Consider the following 21,741-nt stretch of genomic DNA (forward strand, 5'->3'; position numbering starts at 1 on the left):
TATATGCTGCCTGGTTGTCTTGAAGAGGTTTCAGATACATCAATCTTTTTAAGTGTTTTTGGGATGATGTTGGAAGATACAGCGCCCAAACCCAACCCTGTAAGGAGAAACTTGTGCAAGAACTCCGACCCTGAGGTCTCATACCAGTTGTTCTAATGGCACAGTTTTACAGTCACTAGATCAGGGGTTGGGAACCTTGGCTTTCCAGCTGTTGCAAAACTACAACTCCCATCATGTCTGGACAGCCCAAGGTTCCCTACCCCTGCATTAGATGCTTCTATATGGGTCTATCCCTATGTGGAGTCCTCCTTTCATTCCTCACAGACTCTTTGGAAAATGAAAGGTGGAATCTGATTGGTTGCTAGGGGCAACTGAGCCAGTTTCACTTTACGCCATGTTTGATAAAGCCCAGGGGGCGTTGCTGAACGGCAGGGAGGTGTGGCAGCCCTAGGCCCCGCCTCTTTGACCCCTCCTGCCCATCAGAATAAAAGTCCTTTTTTTCCCCCCCACACATAACAGCACAGACAACTTCTATGAACGCAGCCATGGATTTCTTTTATTATCAACTGCCAAAAGGTACCGGCGGCTTGGGGTGGGTTGTGGGGGCCACATATTGGCAGCATTGGGCCCCTGCTGATTGGTAAAGAATGGATGGACTTTGGCTGTGATCAGGTGAGAAACATTAGAGAACAAACAACCTGCAACCATTGCTGGAAAAACACAAGCTGGTGGGGGCAGTGTTCCGGCCTGGGCATGTTGTGTGGTCATGGCATGCTCTGGGCCCAGCATCCATGTGGAGGTGCTCTCAGCCCATATGGGTAGGAGTCCTTCCATACATGCTGATTGTTTCACCTGTGGTGGATAGGATCTTCCAGCAAGACTATACGACATGTCATCCAGCTGGGAACGTCCAACATGACCATGACTTCCAAGCATACTACAGGTATGTGCAGCCATGCTGACTGCATCCCACAGCGGCTGGAGGGTGAGTGGGGGAGGGACAAGACCATTAAGGTGCTTCCACATAAGCTCAATTGGGTTCAAGTCTGGGAAATTAGGGGTCACTTATTCCCCAGACTTGAACCCTATTGAGCTTGTGTGGAAGCACCTTAAAGGGGTACTCTGCGCCAGTTGTATAATCCGTATCTGTCCGGGGAGGGAATAGAAGGCTCTGGTGACTTACCTCCCCGGTTGCGGCTCCCGGATCGTGCGGCCACTTCCTGGACTAAGCTGTGGCAGCTCAGCGGCCAAGGCAGGACTCCGCTACGACCGCTGAATGGCTGAGCTGCCTTGAAACGTCACATGCAGCAGCTCTGACCAGGAAGCGGCCGCAGGACGGGAGTACGGGGTGGCGCGATCCAGGAGCCGGCACTGGAACCGGGGAGGTAAGTCCCCGGAGCCTTCTATTTCCACCCCCTCCCCAGCCAGAAACGGATTATACAGCTGGGCCGGAGTACCCCTTTAATGGTCTTGTCCCTCCCCCACTTACCCTCCAGTAGCTGTGGGATGCAGTCAGCATGGCTCCACACACCTGTAACACCTACCAGGACCTAGAGTAAAGGCCCTATTCCATGGGGCGACTATGAGGAGCAAACAAGCACTATCAGCGCTCGTTTGCACCTCATTCCCCGCTCGCTGCCGCAGCAATTCCGCGCGGCAGCAGCGAGCGGGTGAGTCCTGGGGGAGGTGCAGGGGGGTGATCGCTAGATTGTCTGGGCAGCCCATAGCATACAGCAGCGGACTTCTGTCGCCGCTCCTATTCCACGGAGCGACTGCAGCAGATCGTTGCTGTATCAGTTGTTTATTTTTCAACATGTTGGAAAACAAACAATTGCAACGATCAGCCGACATGAACGATGTCGGCTGATTGTTGCCTTCTATTCTACGAGAAGATTATCGGCCGTAACGCCCGATAATTGTTCCGTGGAATAGGGCCTTAACTCCACACCCAGCTAGCTGCTCCGTACATGGCCCTAACTACTGGTTATAATAATGTGACGCTGCTGTGTATATGCATTGCCTCTCATGTTACAGTACTCTACAGGAGCAGGGAGTCTGGTGGGATGGGGGGGGGGGGGGGGCAGAAGTTAAGATTTAAAGGGGTAGTTCAGCATTTTTCTTTCAAATTATCTGTGTCAGAAATTTTTAATTTTACTTCTATTAAAGTAATCTCAAGTCTTCCAATACTTATTAGCTGCTGTATGTCCTGGAGGAAGTGGTGTATTCTTTCCAGTTTGGAGAGCTACTGCTCTGGACAGTTCCTGACATGGACAGAGGTGGCAGCAGAGAGCACTGTTAGATTGGAAAGAATACACCACGTCCTGCAGGACATACAGCAGCTGATAAGTACTGGAAGACTGGAGATTTTTTTTTTTTTTTTTTAAGTAGAAGTAATATGCAACTTTCTGGCACCAGTTGATTTGAAAGTACTTATTTTTCATTTCTGAATAACCCCTTTTTAAGGATTTAAATCTGTATAGTCTGAAGGGAATGAGGGAAATAATCAAAACCTTTAAGGGTACGTTCACACTTACCGGATCCGCAGCTGATTTTCTGCTGCGGATCTGCAGCAGATTTCATTAAAATAACTGAACACAGCATCAAATCTGCTGCAGATCCTGTAGGTGTGAACGCACCCTGAGGGTATAAACACACACACCGTATATACAGGGTATTTACTGCTGCAATACGCAGCAAATACGCAACAAATACGCAGCAGATTAGATCTAAATAACTGAACACTCCATCAAATCTGCTGCGTATCAGCTGCGTATACGGTGTGTGTTTGTACCCTTAGGGTACAAACACACACACACACACCGTAAACGCAGCGTATTTCATGCTGCGATACACAGCAGATATGCAGCAGATTAGATCTAAATAACTGAACACAGCATCAAATCTGCACAATCAAATATGCTGCAGATCTGCTGCATATACGGTGTGTGTGTGTGTTTGTACCCTTAGGGTACAAACCCACACAGCAGATACGCAACAAATACGCAGCAAATACGCAGCAGATTTGTTGGTACAGATTTGATGCTGTGTTCAGTTATTTAGATATAATCTGCTGCGTTTTTGCTGCGTATTTGCTGCGTATCGCAGCAGTAAATACGCTGCTTATACGGTGTGTGGGTTTATACCCTTATGGTGCGTTCACACCTACAGGATCTGCAGCTGATTTTCTGCAGCAGATTTCATTTAAATAACTGAACACAGCATCAAATCTGCTGCAGATCCTGTAGGTGTGAACGCACCCTTAGGCTGTTTTTTTTAATGGTTTTATGGCCACTTTTTGGACAGCTTATTATTTTAGCCCCAAAGCAGAAATTATTTCACTAAAAGAGTAGTAGATACTTGAAACAAACTTCCAGCAGATGTGGTAGGTAAATCTACAATAACTGAATGTAAACATGTCTTGGACACACACACAATTTTTCTGCTGACAATCTTCTGTTTCTGATGGTGCCTTTACACATAAAGATTTCTGACAGATTATTGAAGCCAAAGCCAGGGATGGATTTGAAAAGAGGAAAAATCGCAGTCTTTCCTTTATGACCTGTTCCTGGTTTTTGCTCCCTTAGGGTTTGTTCACACGTTGCAGATTTTACCAATTAACTTCAATAAGGAAAAAAACTGCAGCGTGTGAATATACCTTGACTTTCCCTAATTGAAGTCTTTGGAGAAAATCCGCAATAAATCCGCACTGTGTGCCACTGTGTGGTTTCTGCCATGTGTGACTGTAGCCAATGTAACAAAATGAAAAACCGCTAAAATGCTTGAAACTTGCGTTGCGTTTTTCCAATTGCTGCGTGAGGAGCCGGGGGTGACCCCTGCACAGGTGCCGGTCCATACGGTTAGGGTAGGGGGTCCTTAGCCCCGGTACCGTGTGCCCACCGTCCGGCTGCCCAGTCCCGTGTTATTGGTCTGCACTCCCAGGCCACGCCTAACCAAAAGTGAGGGGAGGTGGTCGGGAGGAAGGAGCCCCCTGCAGCTCGGTGTCCGGCTCAGTGCCGCAGAGGACCGCGCAGTGTGAGCAGGAGTGTATCGGGGCGGCGGGATCGGTGCGGGGCCCCAGCATGGAGCCAGGTACATACACAGCTCTGCTCTACGGGCACGTGTGCGGCTCATTGTCTGCTGGGGAGACGCCGCGTACATGGCAGCAGCCTGGGGGGCAGGAGGGCACACGGAGCATGGCTGTGCCCACGGGCAGGGATGGGGGCGGGCACCGGGGAGAAGCAACTTTACCGGAGAGAAGAAGCCTTTGTGTCAGTGATCCGGGCTGTGAGAGGGGGAGGCCGGGGGCAGATGTGTGCTCTATGGGTGATGGAGGGTACTGTATGTATGGGTGATGGATGGTACTGTATGTATGATGGATATTGTATGGGTGATGGAGAGGACTGTATGTGTGATGGATATTGTATGTATACTAGATATAATAGATACTGTATGTATGGGTGATTGACATTGTATGTATGATGGAAGGTACTGTATGTATGGGTGATGTACATTGTATGGGTGATGGAGGGTACTGTATGTATGTGTGATGGAGAGTATGTATGGGTAATAGAGAGAACGGTATGGGTGATGGAAAATCATGTATGTGTGTGCTCTACAGTAATGTATGTGGCGCGTGATAGAGAGTAATGTATGGGTGATGGATCATAATGCGTGTGGTATGGGATGTGTGATGTACAATAATGTGAGATATATGTGTGCCATGTAGTATATGTTTTCAGTATAATAATGTATGGTGTGTGGACTATAGTAATATATGATGAGTACAGTGTAGTAATATCTGTGCAATATGATATGTCTTCTATGTAATGTATAGTGATAGGTTATTGTACCTATTTCCCCCATATACTATCATGTATGGAAGGTATTAGTATATGATGTGTTGGGTGTGATAACAATGATGGTGTATGTGTGTACCATGCATAATGCATTGTGTGCCCTGTAATAATGTGTGATGTATTCTGGTATAAATAAGTGTGAACCTGCTGTATTACCTTCCTGCCTTGTGTCCTGGAATAACAGGTTACAGCTAGAACAGGAGTCGGCGGCCGATGCAGCTACAGAGCTGATAACTTTTTTGGGTTGATTTTGCTAGAATTTCTTATTGCTCAACCACACTGCCGTTCAGCTGGTTCCCCAGGTGTTCTACCTGCCCCTACAGTCCCCAGGGATTTGTCTACACTGGATATAGTGCTGTTCCCTTTGTGTGTCTATATACTGTATACTGTAATGTACACTGATCAGCCATAACATTAAAACCACTGACAGGGAAAATGACTAGCCCTGACTATTTGTATGAGGCAGCGAGTGATCAATCAGTTCGTGAAGTTGATGTTGGTGAGAGGGTCATGGCCATTAAAACACATTAGGGGCTATGGATAGCCGATGTGCTTTGATTGTGACCAAGTGAAAATTTGGGAACCTGATCTCAAGATTTCAGGGGGTCCCAGTGGTTGAATCCCCTTCAAATAGTTTGATGCTGAAATGCTGAGTCGATCCGAACCCGAACTTTCGGCATTTGATTAGCGGTGGCTGCTGAACTTGGATAAAGCCCTAAGGCTATGTGGAAAACATGGATATAGTCATTGGCTGTATCCATGTTTTCCAGACAACCTTAGAGCTTTATCCAAGTTCAGCAGCCACAGCTAATCAAATACCGAACGTTCGGGATCGTATCGACTCGAACCCGAACCCGGTTTGCTCATCTCTAGTAGAAAGTTGTCAGTGGTGCTTTATATGAGGTGGTGTAGCTGCAGAGTGGTCAGGATGTCCGTGCTGACCCCAGTTCACTGCCAATAGCTCTACATGGGGCACATCAGCATCAGGACTGGAACATGGAGCTATGGAAGAAAGCGGCCTGATGAATTATTTCTTCTTCTATATCATATGCACGCCCAGGTGCATGTGTGTGACTTAGCAGGAGACGGGATGGCTCCAGGATTACTATGGGCAGAGCTAGTGTGAACATGACAGATCAAGGAGCCTCTATCTCCAATCCACGGAGATCCCATCTCATAACTTATAGGATCTGATTCTAGCGTCTTGTTGCCGGATATCACAGGTTATGTATAGTACAGGCCTCAACAGGTCAGAGCTGGTTCAGGGGGGGGGGCTACAGAATTTTAGGTGTCACTATTGGTTATATATATATATATATATATATATATATATATATATAATACACACACACACACACACACAAGTTCTAGTGACTGAACTAGTTGTGTGATCATGTGTGTAGGTCGGGCCAGCAGCCGTGGATGTCACTTTCAGCTTCCGTCCATCACGCCTCCAGCTGTCCTGCATCCTTTTTGGAGTTCATCCAGATTGTGCTACATCAGGCTTAGTGGAAATTTCCTTGCAAAATTCATTAAATTTGATAGATATTATAGTGCAGCCTCCAGGAGAGCAGTTTTGTAATATTTTGTCTTTTAATTAGAATCCGCCATGTCTTGTAGGCAGCTCGCCCTGCAGCGGTGATGTGACAGCCCCAGCTCCTGGCCTCCACCCTCCCATGTATAATCACTGAATATGTGTGCTGGGGAGAACAATATAATGGGTGGATACATGGAGATTTATAATATTTTTGTGTTTGAGTGATAAATTCAAAAATACAAAATATTGTATTATTTCCAGTGTGCATCTTGGAGCAGTTCATCTTATGACTGTGGGGCAGGATTGCAGCAATACTGTGTCACTATGCTGGGGAGGTGTGAACTGGCCTTTAGTATTATTGCTTCTTAGCACGTCACGTTCTATGTTTTTGTTTTTAATAAACAATAGCAGCAACATAAAAGTATAACTAGTGGGAAAAGGGCTCAGGAAGATTACAGTTGTGGTTCAGAGTCCTAGTGAGACCACATCTGGAATACTGCATCCAGTTCTGGAGACCTCACCTACATAAAGATATTGATAAAATAGAATGGGTCCAAAGACTTGCCAGAAAAATGGTGGAGGGTGTCAGATAAAATCAAGACGGTTTTGTGTGCCAAAACCAGAGGTGGATTCAAATGGGATGGGAATATATAGTGGGAGGGGGGGGATCTTGTACTCCTCTTTTCTGTTGGATCTTCTGATTTTGGCACAAAAACCGCAACGACAGTTTTCCCCAAAAAACTGCTGTGTGTTTTCAACCTTAGGCCGGGTTCGCACTACGTAAAAAACACGGCCATATTTCATACTAACAGCCGTAGTTGCGCAAACAACGCCCATTATTTGCAAATCGGGCCGATTATTGCTTTGTGAAATAGCAATAAATAGCAATAAAATAATCGGGCACCGACCGTACTGCGTGGAATAGCGATGCACGGCGGCCGACTATTTTAGAAGCACCATACTTTACCTAGCATGTTGCAGGTCTTCTCCTGCGCTCCTTCTTCCTCCCGGCCCCGCGTGCAGCAGCAGCTTCGGTGCGGCCTGTCTGAGCTGACAGACCGCTCAGCTGGTACCGGAACGTGGGGAAGAAGGAGTGCAGGAGAAGACCTGCAGCATGTTTAGGTAAAGTATTGTGTTTAAACAAGGGCTGCAAGGACAACAATGTCCCTGCAGTCCTCGCTAAACGATTATCGGGCCGTGTAATCGGCCCAGTAAACGAGCAGATCTAGCAGATCGGCGCCCGTTTACATTATTGATCGGGCCCCCATAGGCCCGTGAAATAGGACCCTTACAATGTAAACTGCAATGTTTTACAGTACATCTCTAAACATATGCTACAAACTGTGTGGACATATAACCTAACGGAGAACTGTTTACTAAGGACTTGTCATGAGACCACAGGTCCAGTGTAACGATCATTAAAAGAAACCAACTACTTTTGATGTGTCATGGATGCCTGACAAAAGCCTTTATTGGTCAGGGTCTGGGTGCTGTGACACTTACTGATAGAACAAAACAGGAGAAGTTCTAAGTTAAGTGCTTTTCCCGCTATCCCTCTCCTCACCACATAGGGGGCGCGATCCATGAACTTAGGAGGGGAGAGAAGAGAGTAGCGGAACACTTCTCCCTACTATTTCCAACAATCTTAGGGAGTCATGGCAATGTATCTTACTGATCAAAACTTTTGGAATATATTTGACACACAAATGACTGTGACTCTTCAAAGAACTAGTTTACCATGATTCCTGTCCATTTCCCCCCCCCCCCCCCTTTTTTTTTTTTTTTTTGAGGGATCAAATTTTTGATGAACAAAAAAAAAAAAAAAAAATGGAAAAGAAATGGTAGTAGCATGGGTTGTTCTAGCTGGTGCTGTACAGTAAATTTTACAGTTTTCCCCCAGCAATCTGTCTGGACTCTTTGGGACCGCGCTGACCACTGCTAGTACCATTTCTTTTCCATTTTGTTTTTAAATTGGTTTATTGCTTTGTACGGGCCCCTGTCTGGGAGCATCCCGTCTATTGGTACAGTCAACGTCTGCAGTCCCTACAGTCCTGGAACTACACAAGTAAACTTGGACAAAGGAGGAACCATCTTCCTGGCTCCTGATCTTCGGTGTACCCCACATCTGATTAGGGTGATGTGCATAAAGCCCAAGGGGTGGACAGCGTTGCATCTACTTTTTCTCCCTTGTACCTGAGGTAATACACAAGGCGCCTGGGCTGGTTCCAGCTTTTCCCAACACCCGGTGAGGAGTGTCGGGGAGCGGAACAGAGTTAAAGGGCAGCAGGCTGATCGCATTCTGATCAAACAAAGCGATTTGCTTATCTCTGCCTATAATCACAGTGATGGCTGGGGTTCCTCTTCAAATGGGTTTTCCAGTAAAAGGCGCTCATCTATGGTGACGTGTCTGGTCGAGGTTCGAGCGATGGGACCACAATGACTACAATGGAGGTCTCATCCCCCCTCCCCCCCGCCTTTCATGGGCAACAATATATGCAGGGCTGTCTATTTTGAAGTACTAAAAAACAAAATATAAGGGCAAACTACATAGATATGTCCTCGTTATTTGTCTGTTTTCGATACTGTAAAATCTGTTCTACACATGTTACTTCTGTACAATATGTGAAAACACCCTGAATTTGACTGTTTGCAGTATGAGAACTTCTGAGTCTCTTAGTAAAATAGATACACTGGTGTCATGGACCTTTCCTAGGCTTGCAGCAGTCTTCAGGGGTCACAGTAGTCTGACCTGGACCTATCTTAGCAATGTCCCATCAGTACAACAACCCTTGGCCAGTGGTTGAGCCGTGAAATAGTTGATTCAATTGAGAACAGTAAACTCTCTGTACTCTCCACTTCCTGTAGTGACACTATTGTGGTGGTTGTACCAGTGCATTAAACATTAGGGTGTGAGATAAAAGGGGCCGTAGGGTGTGTGGCGGTCGTATAGGAGTTAATTCAATTGGCCCATGCCATTAAGCGGCTATGGTCCTGGCCAGAAAGGGCTGCGTCCTTATCTTGTGTGACAAACCATTCATCAGCTCCCTGAAGAAGAAGAGGCAGAAAGTGAAGCCATAATCACTGCAGATGTCAGGCGCTCTCCGTGACCGATTGATGATTCACCTTGGACCAAATAAAACAGCACATTTAAAAAACAATGCCGCCATCCCTCTTCCAGGATCTGTGACATTTACAAGATCTGCAGAGGGAAATGAATGTGACAGCTTTAAAGCGCTCCAGAATAGTTTGTAAATGAGAAGGTTTCATCTCGGAAATGTCACTGCTTGTTGCTAATTTGTATGCATGAGGATTCCGCTTAATAAGGTGATAGGCGGCGGGGAAACCTGTTTATCTCCCCCAGATTAAGGATACATTTCGCATTTACTGTCCACCCAATTTATGGAAACCATTTATATTCCGCTCTCCCAGTCAAGTTAGTAATGGATTACGGTTGCATATAAATTGCGCCTCTCGTACAGACGCCCTTGCGGGACACAACGTAAAGTTTACCTGCCGGCAAGACAAAGAGGTTGCGGCAGATCTGTGATGCTATTAGATGCCTGGAGGTTGCAGAATAGCTACAGCCATGCTGTCAGCCTATATATTTTCCATATCTGGTTTTCAGTATCTCTGCTTGCTGAGTGCTGATCTTTATTCTTAACCTTTTATGTGTCCTGGTCATGTGATGAGCACATGGGGGTGAGGGGCACAGCATGGGATGAGATACTGCTCTGTGTCACAAGCCGTCTGTCACATGACAGGAAGCAATTTATATCAATGACTGAACCTGGCATAGATCTATTGTGGCGCCATGTTCCTCCAGTATGCACTGCACTGTATCTACATTGGTGAATATACCCTGCTGTGGTAATAGGGTTATTATAGTAAATAGGTGTATGGGTAACGTCTGCTTAATAAGAATACAAAGGCAAGCAGTCTGAGACACGACAGTAGCCTGCAGGACAAAAGCATGGCCTATACGTGTATGTGCACACTATGGAAATCATGCGGATAATTTGCCGAGGATTCTGCTGCACGCTCCAACTTTACTTTCCATCCATCCCATAGACTCCATTCTAAGGTCAGGCAGATTCCGCCGTCCGCCAAAAGAATGAACCTGTACATTCTATGGACGGACGGTGGAATCCGCCTGACCAAAGAATGGAGTCTGTGGGATGGACGGAGAGTGAATCTGTGGCAAGTTATATGCGTCATTTCCGTAGTGTGCACATACCCAAAGTCTGTCCTGGCCACGTGATGACCATTGAGCTGCATGGCTCTGACAACTGTACTGCAATAGATTCAGTGGATGTTTATGCCATGGCGATGTGTTACATGCAGAGTTCTCTCCTAATTTAGTGTGATTGTCATTGCAGAAAACTTCTGACATATCAAAAGTTTTCATGTAAGTCAAAAAGAATTCAGTGGCACTCACCAATAGAAATTTGCAAGCTTAGTTTCTTTATTTCATCACTGGTCACTGGGATGGGTGCAAACAGGCGACGATCGTTTCGCGTGCTCAGCTGATGCACGCTTTGTCTCAGCCTCTTGAGGCTTGAGGCTGAGACAAAGCGTGCATCAGCTGAGCACGCGAAACGATCGTCGCCTGTTTGCACCCATCCCAGTGACCAGTGATGAAATAAAGAAACTAAGCTTGCAAATTTCTATTGGTGAGTGCCACTGAATTCTTTTTGACTTGCATTTATCAAAGACTGTGTTTCTCAAGTTGAGCACCACCATATAATTGCAAACACCAGCCCACCCCATGTTTTTCCTAAACTCACCTGCACAGCCGATGTTGATTGCCACGAACTAGTAGTGCCGAGGCCATTCTCTCTTACAAGCAAAAGTTTTCATGTGTTTAGTCTAGTTTATTCTTAGCCTATGTTCACACTTTTTCAGAAATAACAGTTGTTTTACATAGTGTGAACGTAGCCTTAAGTTGTATTAGATGAGAGTACATAATAGTGAATGCTGGGTGATAAGTGGGGGTTCACTGCAAGGACCCCCATTGATCAGCAGAATGAAGGGGCCCGACACATATGGCAGCCCTTTGCCCCCCTCGATGCGCTCCTTTTTCCTGCTCTGATATGGACAGGTTGTGTAGGTTCTCTTCTGTCGATCCTTGAAGGCCACTGGGCCACTGAGTTCACATTGACTGTAGAAGAATTTGGTTGAAGAGGACCACAAAAGGACTTAGTTAAAGACCTTGAAAGTGCCTCTGTCATTTAAAGGGGTTATCCGGCGCTACCACGTTTAGAACATGTTGCTGCCATTTATGAAAACCTATGAAACATGTTATGCTTACCTCTCCGTGATCCCCATGTATCCTGTGTGGTGTTGCCGGGGGTCCCCCGCTGTCTGTAGCCACTGTTACTTCCGACATGAGTTAGTCTCAGAAGTTTCAGCCCATCAGCCAATCTCTGACTGAGACGGGACAGCGCCGCGGCCAGGGGCTTGTTGAGCAGTCTCTTGTCTGAGAAGTAATGGTGGTTGCAGACGTCAGGACACTGTGGGAACACAGAGAGGTAAGCATAGCATGTTTGTTTCTTATATGGCGGCAATATGTCAAAAATGTGCGAGTGCCAGATAACCCCTTTTAACTAATTTTGGACTTGTCAAAGTTTTGATGGGTGAGGCACCACACCCTGCCATACAGTACCTGTGCGCCATACCTGTGTCCTCACGTGTGGTATTACGACTAGAGATGAGCGAACCGGGTTCGGGTTCGAGTCGATCCGAACCCGAACGTTCGGCATTTGATTAGCGGTGGCTGCTGAACTTGGATAAAGCTCTAAGGTTGTCTGGAAAACATAGATACAGCCAATGACTATATCCATGTTTTCCACATAGCCTTAGGGCTTTATCCAACTTCAGCAGCCACCGCTAATCAAATGCCGAAAGTTCGGGTTCGGATCGACTCGAGCATGCTCCAGGTTCGCTCATCTCTTAATTACAACTTTTCTTTCTTCACTTTTAATGAACCTGAGCAGCAGTACCACACACAAACTTACAAGAAGAGTGGCGCATTTTTATTTTTTTAATTTCTAATACTAGATAACCTTTTTAAAGCTACTTTTGTGTATTTCGATTTTGCTGATACAACATGTGACCATTGGTCACTATATAGGAGCCAGTATGTGGTGGTGTAAACTTATACACATGGTGGTTTTGCAGGCCATCGTGCACCGTACATACAGCTCTGTAATACTTGCTCATTTCCGCGTACACAAGGACAATTGCCAAAACACAAGCGGATTCTCCATTGTGGCTCCATTGATGCATCTGTAGTTGTCAGCTAATAATTATTGAGCTTTTTCTGTACTTCTTGTAACAAAGTCTGTGAGAGGAGTCAGTTCTCTATAAATAGCAGCCCCGGCATATGTTAAAGATCATTGTTCACTTACACTGCGCCTTTTTCTTTTTTTTTTTAGACGTATATTCACTTGAATTTTCAGCAGTAAGATGACTTTTTTTCTTTTTTTTTTTTTTTTTTTTTTTTTTTTTTTCAGACTGCAGGAGGTCGGGGGAGGGGCGGGGGTCTGCTATTACATTTCTATTAATGCAAAGAACGTATAAATGTATGCAAACAGTACATGATACAGTATAGTAACCCCGTCAGATATTCACCCTGCTGGCACGACCAAGCTTCTGGTTATACATTGTAGGATTTATAGTATACTATATAAAAGTGTATTGATATAAAATATACAAATTAATTTTTCTCTTCCGGTTCTTGGCTTACATAGAACAGGATGAGATGCGATTACCCATTACGGCCCAGTTATTAGATCATAATCTAGCTCGGGGAATACCAAAGCCGGGACTCTTATGTTGGATGATGGGCTATGGGAGCGATCTAGATCTTTTCCTCAACCTTCATCTTCACGTCCACTATGTCATCATGTTGAGGATTACAGAGGATTACTGTGCTCCTGTGCTAGGAAGCCATGAAGAATGAAGGACAATAAATTGTATTAAGCCACATTCTTACACTCTGCTCATCTACAGATTCTTTAGTCTGTTTGCACCATCTATAGCAGGGGTGGGGAACCTTTTCCATGTCGAGGGCCGGTCGGGCCTTAATAAAATCATTCGAGGGCCGCACTCAATGTTATACCGTGCGCGGCAGTTAGTAGCGGGGGTTTGCAGCACCCGAACAAGGCAAAGTATTGTTCCCCTAATGCCCCTGCTATTGTAGTTAACCCTCTGTGATGCCCCTTGTACCTGATTTGAATCCTTAGTGATACCCTGGTAGCCTAGTTAACCCCCCAGCCATGTCCCTGGTGGCCTAGTTAACTCCCCCCAGTCATGTCCCTGGTAGCCTAGTTAACTCCTCAGTCATGTCCCTGGTAGCCTAGTTAACCCCCCAGTCATGTCCCTGGTGGCCTAGTTAACCCCCCCCCCAGTCATGTCCCTGGTGGCCTAGTTAACCCCCCCCCCAGTCATGTCCCTGGTGGCCTAGTTAACCCCCCCCCAGTCATGTCCCTGGTAGCCTAGTTAACCCCCCAGTCATGTCCCTGGTGGCCTAGTTAACCCCCCAGTCATGTCCCTGGTGGCCTAGTTAACCCCCCCCAGTCATGTCCCTGGTAGCCTAGTTAACCCCCCCCCCCCCAGTCATGTCCCTGGTAGCCTAGTTAACCCCCCAGTCATGTCCCTGGTAGCCTAGTTAACCCCCCAGTCATGTCCCTGGTGGCCTAGTTAACCCCCCAGTCATGTCCCTGGTGGCCTAGTTAACTCCCCCCAGTCATGTCCCTGGTAGCCTAGTTAACTCCTCAGTCATGTCCCTGGTAGCCTAGTTAACCCCCCAGTCATGTCCCTGGTGGCCTAGTTAACCCCCCCCCGGTCATGTCCCTGGTAGCCTAGTTAACCCCCCAGTCATGTCCCTGGTGGCCTAGTTAACCCCCCCCCGGTCATGTCCCTGGTAGCCTAGTTAACCCCCCAGTCATGTCCCTGGTGGCATAGTTAACCCCCCCCCCCCCCAGTCATGTCCCTGGTAGCCTAGTTAACCCCCCCCCCCAGTCATGTCCCTGGTAGCCTAGTTAACCCCCCAGTCATGTCCCTGGTGGCCTAGTTAACCCCCCAGTCATGTCCCTTGTGGCCTAGTTAACCCCCCAGTCATGTCCCTGGTGGCCTAGTTAACCCCCAGTGTCTGCCCCAAATGAAAAAAATAAACATCCCACTCACCTTTCCTCCGCTCCCACCCTGTCCAGGTCCTCTTCTCCCTCCTCTCTTCTGTGCCGGTCTTCTCCTGCAGGCGGCGCGCGATGAAATTACGTCATCGCGCGCGGCCCGCAGGAGTCAGAAGACGTGCGCCGCTCTGCGCCGCGCTGGTAAGGCAGGAGCTGGCATACAACACATCTTCCTGTGTCTGTGCCAGCTCCTGCCTCACCAGCGCGGCGCACGTCACAGGAGGGCAGGAGTCAGAAGATGTGCACCGCTCTGAGGGGAAGGAGCCAACACTCACAGCATCCTCCTGGTAACTGTCACAGACACAGGAGGATGCCGTGTGTGTCGGCTCCTTCTCCTCCAGAGCGGCGCATGTCACAGGGGAGCCGCGGGCCACATCCGGAGGTGTCAGGGGCCGGATGCGGCCCGCGGGCCGGAGGTTCCCCACCCCTGATCTATAGGCTATGTTCATACTACATAAGTTTCATATTAGTCACTGCCGTTGTTGCCGATTTGGCGGTGATTAATATGAAATTTTGTGCTGCCGTCTATGGAATCACGGCCGGAGTGTATACACTTAGTATACACTTCGGCCAGGAGTGATAGCGGCCATGCAAAAAACTGACATATGGCTATTCATTGAATGCCGGCTGCAGAGAACCTTGTCAGTTTGCACAATGGAGCGTGCGGCTCCGGCTGCACGTTCCATTGTGTGCAGCGGTGAATCTGGATGCGAGCACACAGGGGTGCGCCCGCATCCGAATTCAGCAGAAGTGAAGATCATCCGGCTGGTTCTGCAGTACCGGCCGGTATGATCTTCAGTAACACTGGCCGTTCTGTGTCCCAACCGGATCACAGAACAGCCGGTGTTATACTTCTGTATTGCCATAAATTGGATTACTTTCACACTGAAACTTAGCAGATTTTGTCACATTTAAAGCGTTACTGTGATGTTAAAAAATACTTTAGATGTGGGGGTCCCAGTGCTGAGACCTTTATTAATAGCCCCAGATGTAGCCAGGGAAATGTGCCTCACTGCCCAGCTCGCTGCTCCATCCAACTTAAAGTTGAAGAGTGAAGCACACTGCCGTGTCACAGCACAGGGTTGCCCACTGCATGATATACCTGATGGTAATGCACATGTAAAATAGAGGTAATTTAAGTAACACTGCCAGGAGGGGTTAAAGGGGTGCTCTGGCAGAAAAAATATTTTCTCTCAAATCGGCTGGTGTAGAAAGTAATATAGATTTGTAATTTGCCTCTATTTAAAAATCTCAGGTTCTCCAGTACTTATCAGCTGCTGTATATCGTGCAGGATGTGCTGTTTTCTAGTCTGACACAGTGCTCTCTGCTGCCACCTCTGTCTGTGACAGGAACTGTACAGAGCAGGAGAGGATTTCTATGGGGATTTGCTGCTGCTTTGTACAGTTCCTGTCATGGAGAGAGGTGTCAGCAGAGAGCACTGTGTCAAGCTGGAGAGAATACACCACTTCCTGCAGGACATTCAGCAGCTGAGAAGTACTGGAAGACTGGAGATTTTTAAATGGAAGAAATTTACAAATCTATATAACTTTTTGACACCAGTTGATTTGAGAGACAAAAAAGTTTTGCCAGAGTTCCCCTTTAATGTCCTATGTAAGCGCTTCTCTTTTCCTATCTCTCTGACTAGATTGGATTTTATTCATCACAGACCACGGGGATATGTGCTGCTACTACAAACTTTGTCTGTGAGCATAATGATGGTGATCACAGGATTCACATCTGTGCCCGTGAGAGACACCAGGACCAGAAGCTGGTAGTGGCATCAGGATTCCAGTGAGCTAACCTGGACCTGATATTAATAGCTATATGTAGAAATATATCTGGGGTAACACAGAGACTTTTCCTATGATTGATATTGTCACCCACAACTATATCTATATTGTCTATGCCTAGAGGAAAGAATCTTTCTACACCAGCATAGTAAGGGCTTCTTTACTGTAAGAGCAGTGACACTGTGGCAAACTGTGCCAGAGGAAGTAGTCATGGTGAACTCAATAAAAGAGACCAAAGGGGCCTAAAGCCTAATATTGCAGGTTAATCCAGTCTGGAGAAGGGATGTTGATCCAGTGATTTATTCTGGCTGTGCACAAAGCCCAGCATATGTAGATATGTATTTACAGCTGGTGGTTGTAAAGTAGTTAAAGGGGTTATCCATCCTGTAAAAACTGATGGCCTATCTAGAACAACATTAGATTGACAGGTGTCAAACTCAATTTACCCCCACTGATGAGGTGTTTGAAGGTGCCCAGACTAGGGCAAGTGATGCCAATCCATGAAGAGGCTGCCATGTTTGAGTACCACAGCCCCTTTAAACAGATTGGCGGCGGCTGGTGTTGGGAATCTGATTCCGTATGTGCAACATTGTGCGCGAGGCCTTAAAAAAAAAATTATCTTATGTCATGCCATTGAGTTTAATGGCAGATGTAAACACATAAATATAGTCATCTGTAATCCTGGAGTGGGGGTTGCAAATGGCCTGAAAATAAGCTTTCCACCACTCCTGGATCTACAGTCCTCCTAGTGTACCCCTACTACAGGGCCCTGCAGGGCCTGCTGTGTGCCGGTGATCACCAGAGGCCGTAACGCTCTTTGTCAGGTTATTAGCGCTCAGATTGCCTTGTATTCAATGGACATTAGCTGCCAATTAGTGTTCAGTGAATGGAGCCGCCAGAGCCCCGTAATGGATGACAGCGCTGCTGCTGCCAGCTCCTGCCTGTACCCTGTGAGTTCTGTCTCTTTCATTAGCAGTACAATTAGAAAATAGGAAGGACTTGGGGGGTCTGGCATCTGGATGGCATGGGGGATTATAGTGTATCCTGGAGAGACGTCAGAGCATACAGAAAACGACATTATACCCTGAGCAGAGGACAATCACTCTATCATTACATTATACAGATAGGATCAGTCTATGTTCTGTCTTGTCCATAAGGCTGTATTGTGCTCTGTGCATTAGGAGATGTGATTAAAGCAGGCAATTTATAGTATAGCAGCACTGTCCAGCCTCCGAGATGTATGGAAGTGTTATATGCCATAGCTTCCTATGGGGCCTTCTGTTTGCTTTCAGTCTTATAGGGGCATGCTTCATTTGATGTCATATTTTTACTCTAGGGGAGAATAATTCTGTAATACAAACCAAGCCCTATGCAGCGATACACTGTACAGTGCAGCATCCTGCACATGGCTCTGCTGTGTTTGTTAGGCCTTAAAGGGGTATTCCCAGGGGGATGTTTATGGCTGTGTTATAAATGTCTGCTAAATACGGGTCCTACTGTACCTGCGAGGGGTTATCCAGCTAAAATCTTTTTCTTTCGAAACAACTGGTTTCAGAACATTTTATATAGATTTGTAATTTACTTCTATTTCGAAATCTCAAGTCTTCCTGCAGGACATACAGCAGCTGATATTGTTTGGGAAGTGGTGTATTCTTTTCAGTCTGACACAGAGCTCTCTGCTGCCACCTCTGTCCATGTCAGGAACTGTCCAGAGCAGCAGCAAATTCCCATAGAAAACCTCTCCTGTCTGGACAGAGGTGGCAGCAGAGAGCACCGTGTCGGCCTGAAAAGGAGAAATTTCCTACAGGGCATACAGCAGCTGATACATATGGGAAGACTTGAGATTTTGAAATTGAAGTAAACTACAAATCTATATAACTTTCTGAAACCAATTGATTTGAAAGAAAATTTTTTGCTGGACAACCCCTTTAAGGCCCTAATACACACAGATATCTGACTGATTATTGCCAAAGAACAGGCTATAAACAGGTCCTAAAGGTAAGACTGAGATTTCCTCTCTTTTCAAACTCATTCCTGGCTTTGGCTTCAATAATCTGTGTATAAGTGCCTTTACACCTGTTTCCCAATCAAGACCCCTGGCCCCTACACCTTGGTCTACAGTGCTATTTATGCAACAACCACTAATGTCAATGGGAATCAGTCAGGTAATCAATGTAGACTAGCCCATGGCATACAGACAGAAGTTGATTAGTTGGCTCTGGCTAAATTCTAGCAAGTGGTGTGGGTCTTGGCAGCAGGACCCCCACACATCAGGAGTTTAATAACAGCACTTCAAAGGCACTTTCCACCTTCACAAACAATCTTTTAGGTAAATATTTATTTATTTTTTCCAAGCTCCCGTACAGACCTATGTGTCTCCATAGTAACAGACAACAAACACTCCCTGTGTAGTCTGGTCATGCTCATACTCCCGTCTGTCTGTCCTTACTTTTACTGTACTTTTCACTAAGTGAACCAACAAATGTGTAGAAAAAGTAGAGGATGAATGGGTGGGAATATGACTGCAGGATCAGACTACCCTGGATTTATTGGTTGTCTGTTACCATAGTAACTGCAGTAATCTTTCATTTTAGATTTGATTAAAAAAAAAAAGACTGTCAATGTGAACTAGTTGAATGATCATCAATGAACCAACTGCAGGGGCCAGGTAGTCACTGCATCCAGAAATGTTCTCCTAGCACCTAATTTTTCTTTTATTTTTCTATTGACCTTATGAGTCCTCTTCTAGATGGGCCCCTAAGGATACACGGGTGGCTCCAGGAGGGGGGTCTGTGTACGGCTCCTAGTCTGTAGTATTTTGTTGAACCCTTGTGAATATTTATCTTGTCGTTTACAGAACACATTTTCCCCTCTAAGTGCCTTTTATTATCTCTCCAGAGAACAACTGTGGCCTCTCCTTGTCTTAGAGATTCTAAGTGATGTTCCTGTCGTAAGGATGTGTGGTTATGGAGATGACTTATGCAAAAAAACAAAAAAAAAAAAACATTGTTCCAGTGACTTGAATCTCATAAGGGTGCTGTCTGTGTATTGACATAACAATGGCCCTGGTGGCTAGTGATGCACCCCAGGGGCCCTTTCTGGATTGACGTGCTGGACCTCCTTATTGGGCTGCTATGACTATTTTTCTTCCGGATAAGATCGGGCAGTGTTTCTAGGATTCGGTGGCATCTCCTCTTGGTTGGCGTTGTGACCTTCCAGTTTGTTCACCACCCTCCTGAGTGCTAATGTTACCCAGGGTGACCACCTTAATGTATAGGATCAGGAGTCACAGGGGCTGTGTCAGGTTATTTCACCTCAGTGTCTATAGTTATTACACAGAGGTCTTTGTTAGGCTCTATCCCAATGTGCTTCATAGTGGAGAGCCCCTTCCAAGTCAATTATCGCTCTTATTGAATCTTTAATGAACCGTCTTGATAGGTCCAGAAAACGAGATCAATAGCGTGTCAATAATACAATCAGGCAGCGGTGGCCACAATGGGGAGAGCCGGCTTCCAATCGTCTTCAGTGTAATTGTATACGCCATATGTAGCAGAGCTTTGTAAATATGTGGCGGTAGTTACATACGGTGGGAGCGTTTCGGGGGGTGCTAACCCTATTATGTTCTTCTTGTACGGCGATAATGATGTATCATAAGCTATCAGCAGGGGGGCAGGCTTTTAAGAACTGCTCATTTTCAGAAGGCGTTCAAGGCAAATAATCCTACAGCGCCTTCCTATTGAAAACCACATTTCAGTATCTCGTGGACAGAGCTGAAAAACTTTTTTTTTTTTTTTCCTCTCTCTCTCCTTCTGAACAAAATTGGAGATAATGCTACAAAAACACCATGCTGGAAACCAGAGGGCCCCTGTGAAGTCAATGTGCTCAATTGGGCCCTGGTCGTCTTCTTTCTTTAGTCTTCTTTTTTTTTTTGTCTCCTTTCTTCTTCCGTTTTAGGAGTGAACACAGCCTTACCACTTCATCAGCACCGTATCAAAGTACAGTGATCCATCTTACAATAGCCTCAAGATACAATATTTTCAACATGCAGTGTTCCTTTCTGGACCATCATAAATTGAGACCAGACTCAACATACAATGCTACAGACAGTCCAGATCTGTGGAACCTGTAAAAAAAACCAAGCTGATCGACCAATGAAAGTGGCCATTTTACTGATAAAATCCCACTATTAGTGAAGTGCCGGTACTGGTTGGCTGTCTGGTATCTCTTCTCTACAGTACAGTGTGATACTACATGTCCTGTACTGTTCTTTACCTGTACCAGGATGAGCTGTGCCTTTTGAGCACCAGGTGAGGGTGGCTTAACTTTATTTTTTGGGACCCTGCGTGACCTGTACAAAACCCTGAAAATGCTCCAGTCCTCTACATAGAAAGAGCTACAACAGACTCTAAATTTCTTTCTGACTGTTATATGTAAGGACTTTCTTTATCCAGGGCTGTTTATAGGCTTTCTGCCGCCTGGGGCAAACCTGAGCTGCCGCCGCCCCCCCCCAACCCCAGCGTGCTACCTGCCCACCCGTGAGTATACTCACTAAAGTGCAGGAGGAGGTGGGTGATGAGAGTGCAGCTCTGCAGCGTATGGCCGCGGCACACGCACCTGATTGAGAGCTGCACTCTCATCACCCACCTCCTTCTGCACTTTGGCATAATCTTCCACGCCGCTGTAATTTTAGTTAAGTTTAACTTAACTAAAATGTCAGCAACCAGGGCCCCTCTCAGTCTGAGGGTAGCTGCTCACCTGTCCCGACGTCCTGCCGCCAGCTGATTGCTGGAAGGTTGCCGGGTGACGTCAGAGACAGAGCCCGGCGGTACTTCCAGATGGCGGTGAGCACGGGCAGCAGGACATTGGGATAGGTGAGCAGCTACACTCTGACTGAGAGGGGCCCTGGCTGCTGTCATTTTAGTTAAGTTAAACTTAACTAAAATGACAGCGGTGTGGAAGATTATGCCGCCCCCTCCGAGACCGCAGAATCTGCCGTCTGAGGATACTCATTCTGCCTCATGGCAGAAGCGGCCCTGGCTGTATCCATATTAGTTAGCTGCTTATTTTCCTTTAAAATTTTTTTCTCATTTTGGGGGATTTTAGAAGCAATTACCAGTTTTCCATAGAGTTTTGGTCTCACAATGGTCGTCCTGGAACCAATTAATATCGTATGTTGAGGGACCACTGTATGCTATATCTGATCACAGGTTGGGGCGGTGTGGCACTGTTTACATTGTTTAGCTCTATGTACTATTTGGCGTCCTATGAGCACAGTATTGCTGTATGATTAAAGAACACAGGGACTCTCTATTACGTTGTCTCCGACACTATGTAGGCACTGTATTGTAGGGCGAGAACATCAATA

General features: G+C 46.3%; 1 protein-coding gene across 3 annotated transcripts in view; it reads left to right on the forward strand.

Moving 5' to 3' along the window:
* The first annotated feature begins 442 nt into the window (after positions 1-442).
* The window catches only part of CTBP2 (C-terminal binding protein 2), a 79,972-nt gene continuing 58,673 nt past the window's right edge, over positions 443-21,741 (forward strand). Inside the window, exon 1 of one of the 3 annotated variants that reach the window (XM_069980074.1) lies at positions 443-576. The gene's annotated coding sequence lies outside the window, so the exon portion shown is untranslated. The other 2 variants (XM_069980076.1, XM_069980073.1) reach the window with 2 other exon arrangements.

This window comes from Dendropsophus ebraccatus, chromosome 8 (genome assembly GCF_027789765.1).
Source record: "Dendropsophus ebraccatus isolate aDenEbr1 chromosome 8, aDenEbr1.pat, whole genome shotgun sequence".
Lineage (NCBI taxonomy): Eukaryota > Metazoa > Chordata > Amphibia > Anura > Hylidae > Dendropsophus > Dendropsophus ebraccatus.